Here is a 6,102-nt window from a genome sequence, read left to right as displayed (position 1 = left end):
GACCCTGACCAGGTAACCAGGGCGTTCATGGGTGTGATGCTATACTTGAGAAATACCTGCAATTGAGATAATCTCATTGTTCTGGAGGTACAGCTCTGTTAAACAGCAGTGAAATACAGGGCCACGAATGTGCCTTATCTGGGAGGATAGAAATGAGATTTTTAAAGCCCTTCAGGAAAAGTATCACGATACAAAAACATGACATGTGTTGTGTGGAATCTAATCCTATTAGTTCAACTGAATTATTGACATTATTAAAGAACATCGTGAACCCCACCCTATTATTATTAAGCTGGGTGAATCTGGACAAATTTGGAACATCTGGGAGCTGCCTGCATGACGAATAAAACAATCATACAAAGTTGAAGCTGATATTCCACTAATGATCGAAGTTTAACCTCATCATGACCTAAAAAATAAGGGTTTCTCCAGGATTGTTTGGATGGTTAACGCTTGGAATCATTTCAACATATAATCGTTATGCTTTCCGAACAGTCGATTGTAAATCTTTTTCAGAGTGTATACTGTCAAGGTTTTCTGACCGGAGTATTACCTTCTTGCAAGATAACGTTCACTGACATGGACACTTTTTAAGCTGTGCAAAGGGTCCCAGCGTTGCTGCAAAATAACAATCTGACATGTCAAATGAAAATGAAATCAAAAATACTGACGGGAAAAAAAAAGGTTATTAATAGTAGATCGAACACTACCTTGCTGCACGACTCCATGTCTCACGCTGCCAACCTGTTTCCAAGACACACACCATGCACCTGGTAACAAAGTCGTGCGTGTGTTCACAATGAGTCATTCTAGAGTGAGTAATTTGACTTAAGGCTGAGACCAGATTTCTGCTGAGTAAATGGACCATTAAACCCATAGCAGGACCTCATCTCATCTCATCTCATTATCTCTAGCCGCTTTATCCTGTTCTACAGGGTCGCAGGTAAGCTGGAGCCTATCCCAGCTGACTACAGGCGAAAGGCGGGGTACACCCTGGACAAGTCGCCAGGTCATCACAGGGCTGACACATAGACACAGACAACCATTCACACTCACATTCACACCTACGCTCAATTTAGAGTCACCAGTTAACCTAACCTGCATGTCTTTGGACTGTGGGGGAAACCGGAGCACCCGGAGGAAACCCACGCGCACACGGGGAGAACATGCAAACTCCGCACAGAAAGGCCCTCGCCGGCCCCGGGGCTCGAACCCAGACCTTCTTGCTGCGAGGCGACAGCACTAACCACTACACCACCGTGCCAGAAAAAAAGACCCCAAAACTACAGGTCCTTCTCAAAAAATTAGCATATTGTGATAAAGTTCATTATTTTCCATAATGTAATGATAAAAATTAAACTTTCATATATTTTAGATTGGGGCGGCACGGTGGTGTAGTGGTTAGCGCTGTCGCCTCACAGCAAGAAGGTCCTGGGTTCGAGCCCCGGGGCCGGCGAGGGCCTTTCTGTGCGGAGTTTGCATGTTCTCCACGTGGGTTTCCTCCGGGTGCTCCGGTTTCCCCCACAGTCCAAAGACATGCAGGTTAGGTTAACTGGTGACTCTAAATTGAGCGTAGGTGTGAATGTGAGTGTGAATGGTTGTCTGTGTCTATGTGTCAGCCCTGTGATGACCTGGCGACTTGTCCAGGGTGTACCCCGCCTTTCGCCCGTAGTCAGCTGGGATAGGCTCCAGCTTGCCTGCGACCCTGTAGAAGGATAAAGCGGCTAGAGATAATGAGATGAGATATTTTAGATTCATTGCACACCAACTGAAATATTTCAGGTCTTTTATTGTTTTAATACTGATTATTTTGGCATACAGCTCATGAAAACCCAAAATTCCTATCTCAAAAAATTAGCATATCATGAAAAGGTACTCTAAACGAGCTATTAACCTAATCATCTGAATCAACGACTTAACTCTAAACACCTGCAAAAGATTCCTGAGGCTTTTAAAAACTCCCAGTCTGGTTCATTACTCAAAACCGCAATCATGGGTAAGACTGCCGACCTGACTGCTGTCCAGAAGGTCATCATTGACACCCTCAAGCAAGAGGGTAAGACACAGAAAGAAATCTCTGAGCGAATAGGCTGTTCCCAGAGTGCTGTATCAAGGCACCTCAGTGGGACGTCTGTGGGAAGGAAAAAGTGTGGCAGAAAACGCTGCACAACCAGAAGAGGTGACCGGACCCTGAGGAAGATTGTGGAGAATGGCCGATTCCAGACCTTGGGGGACCTGTGGAAGCAGTGGACTGAGTCTGGAGTAGAAACATCCAGAGCCACTGTGCACAGGCGTGTGCAGGAAATGGGCTACAGAGAAGCAGCACTGGACTGTTGCTCAGTGGTCCAAAGTACTTTTTTCGGATGAAAGCAAATTTTGCATGTCATTTGGAAATCAAGGTGCCAGAGTCTGGAGGAAGACTGGGGAGAAGGAAATGCCAAAATGCCTGAAGTCCAATGTCAAGTACCCACAGTCAGTGATGGTCTGGGGTGCCATGTCAGCTGCTGGTGTTGGTCCACTGTGTTTTATCAAAGGCAGGGTCAATGCAGCTAGCTATCAGGAGATTTTGGAGCACTTCATGCTTCCATCTGCTGAAAAGCTTTATGGAGATGAAGATTTCATTTTTCAGCACGACCTGGCACCTGCTCACAGTGCCAAAACCACTGGTAAACGGTTTACTGACCATGGTATTACTGTGCTCAATTGGCCTGCCAACTCTCCTGACCTCAACCCCATAGAGAATCTGTGGGGTATTGTGAAGAGGAAGTTGAGAGACACCAGACCCAACACTGTGGATGAGCTTAAGGCCGCTATCGAAGCATCCTGGGCCTCCATAACACCTCAGCAGTGCCACAGGCTGATCGCCTCCATGCCACGTCGCATTGAAGCAGTCATTTCTGCCAAAGGATTCCCGACCAAGTATTGAGTGCATAACTGAACATAATTATTTGAAGGTTGACTTTTTTTGTATTAAAAACACTTTTTTTATTGGTCAGATGAAATATGCTAATTTTTTGAGATAGGGATTTTTGGTTTTCCTTTACTTTTTTGCCAAAATCATCAATATTAAAACAATAAAAGGCTTGAACTACTTCAGTTGTGTGTAATGAATCTAAAATATATTAAAGTCTAATGTTTATGAGTACATTACAGAAAATAATGAACTTTATCACAATATGCTAATTTTTTGAGAAGGACCTGTATATTCATTTAGCTATTTCTGTTTCTTTTAAATATTTGATAAAGTGATATATCTGACTTGATGCACCCCGCCATTTTCTTTTTCTCTGCTCACGGTATATGAGCTGATAGCCTAGGAATAGAGTAGCCAATCAATCAGAGTGTGCAATTGCTCATATCCAGTGAATGTAGATAGAATAATAACAGTTGGATGAGAGCCAGTAACTGTACACCTCCCTTACAAAAAAGAAGTTTATTCAAGTGTGCTTCTAGTATACTTCTTTTAAACTAAAAATAAGAGAGTATGCTTTCAGTTTACTTTTTATTTACTTATCAGAGATATATGTAATAAAGTTATACATCAGTATACTTGGCTTATACTGAAAATTATATAGAAAAGTCTAAGTATATTAAGCTTAAACATTTGATCAAGATATACTTAACAAAAATGTAATAAAGTATTAAAATATTTGTGCCTTATGTTTAAGTGTACTTGCCCTGTAGTTGTGCTTCAGCATTGTTGACTCTTAGGTATGTCTGTGGTTCCATATAAGTTTTTTCTCTTCTGAGTGGGATAATTACATTTTTAAAAAATTATTTCTTTAGAGCTTGGATGTCAATTTCAGTTGTCATTGCCATGTTTTTATACTTTGGCATTTAATACAATGTTGCTTTAAATTTTGATTTTTAAAGAAAATGAACATGTTCTTAATCCTGAGTATCTGTTGTTATTTTGTGAATTCTTACCTTTATAACTTCATTATAACTTAAGGCACAAAACACTTAAGTTGTCTACTGGTAGTGTGCATGAGGTAAGGGTTAGGGCTAGAAAACTAATAGTATACCTAGAAAGATAATTACAGTATACTTCAAAACTAAAAAGTGGACTAGATGTATATAACCAGTAACTAATAGTATATTTCCAATATGGTATAAAGTATACTTTTATAAACTAAAAAGTGGACTAGAAGTGTGTAACGAGTAAACCAATAGTATATTTCCAGTATACTACAAAGTATACTTTAGTAAACTAAAAAGTGGCCTAGAAGTATAAAGCAAGTAAACTCACAGTATATTTCCAGTACACTATGAAGTATGGGCGGCATGGTGGTGTAGTGGTTAGCGCTGTCACCTCACAGCAAGAAGGTCCGGGTTCGAGCCCCGTGGCCGGCGAGGGCCTTTCTGTGCGGAGTTTGCATGTTCTCCCCGTGTCCGCGTGTGTTTCCTCCGGGTGCTCCGGTTTCCCCCACAGTCCAAAGACATGCAGGTTAGGTTAACTGGTGACTCTAAATTGACCGTAGGTGTGAATATGAATGGTTGTCTGTGTCTATGTGTCAGCCCTGTGATGACCTGGCGACTTGTCCAGGGTGTACCCCGCCTTTCGCCCGTAGTCAGCTGGGATAGGCTCCAGCTTGCCTGCGACCCTGTAGAACAGGATAAAGCGGCTAGAGATAATGAGATGAGATGAGACTATGAAGTATACTTTAGTAAACTAAAAAGTGGACTACAAGTATAGAACTAGTAAACTATTAGTATATAAGTTTACTTGTGGTATATTTACAGTACAAAATAAAAAATACTAGTTGTTTACTCAAAGTTTACTTCTCTTAGACTTAAAGTAGACTTTTTATAAACTAAAAGTGGGTCAATTTAGTCCCAAGAAGTATTAGATTAGTTTACTTACAAGTATACTGTAAGCACATTGATATCAGTATACTTGGTACACAAAAGTATACTTAAGAAAATATACTTTAACTTTATTTAATAAAATGAGCTTGACGTATACTTCTTTTTGATAAGGGCTATCCTGAGCAGACTAAATGACCAGCGAGCTTTACTCCTGACTAACTGAAAAGTCCCTAAAGATCTATTTACTTGTGCACCTACAGGGGCTGTGAAGCACCTGAGCTGTCGGAGAGTGCTGCTGCTTCACAATAACCACCTGCTGAACCTGGAGGAAACGGTGGCTGAGCTAAAGAACATGCAACACCTCCAAACTCTCAGCGAGTCCCCATAAACTCCCCATAAAAATGATCCAAGCTATGTGTTTCCTACATAACTAGTCACAAAGTTACTTTCAAAATTAACTTTGTAATTAACATTTTTGGGCGACACAGTGGTGCAGCAGGTAGTGTTACTGCCTCACAGCTCCAGGGTGCCTGGTTCAATCCTGAGCTCAGGTTACTGTTTGTGTAGTGGGTTTAGTCTGGGTTCTCTGGTTTCCTATCAAGAACAAGACAGTAGGTGGATTGCCCATGCTAGATTGCCCCTAGGTGTAAATGAGTGTGGGAACGTGTGTGCTATGAATTGCTCTCTATGCAACGAATGAACATTTTGTTCGCAACCACTCTGAAAAGCTACATAAAGTAATTAATGAGTAATATTGCAAATGTTTCCAATATTTCAGATTTGTTCTTGAATCCCTTTACACTAGATCCCCTGTATCGGGAATACGTTGTTCATCACTTACCATCTGTTCAGTTATTCGACAGAAAAGGTAAACGACCATTGCCTTTTGAGCAGTCCGATACATAAAGCCGCACGGTATGGTCAAAAGTATGTGGACACCCGACCTTCACATCCATTTATGGTTCTTCCCTAGACTGTTGTCGCAAAGTTAGAAGCACAGAATTATCTACGATGTGTTTGTATGCTGTAGCAGTAAGATTTCCCTTCACTGGAATGAAGAGGCCCAAACCTGTTCCAGCATGACAATGCGGCTGTGCAAAACATCAAGTTTATAAAGACGTTTTGACAAGGTTAGTGTGGAAGATCTCAAGTGGCCTGCACAGAGCCCTGACCTCAATCCCACTGAAGACTTTTGGGATGAATTGGAATGCCAACTTACCAATTTACTGGTCCATCTACGTTCCCACCTATGACCTATGGTCACGAGCTATAGGTAGTGACCGAAAGAATGAG

The sequence above is a fragment of the Neoarius graeffei genome, chromosome 17 (genome assembly GCF_027579695.1).
Source record: "Neoarius graeffei isolate fNeoGra1 chromosome 17, fNeoGra1.pri, whole genome shotgun sequence".
In the NCBI taxonomy this organism is placed as follows: Eukaryota; Metazoa; Chordata; class Actinopteri; order Siluriformes; family Ariidae; genus Neoarius; species Neoarius graeffei.
This window is presented reverse-complemented; position numbering follows the sequence as displayed.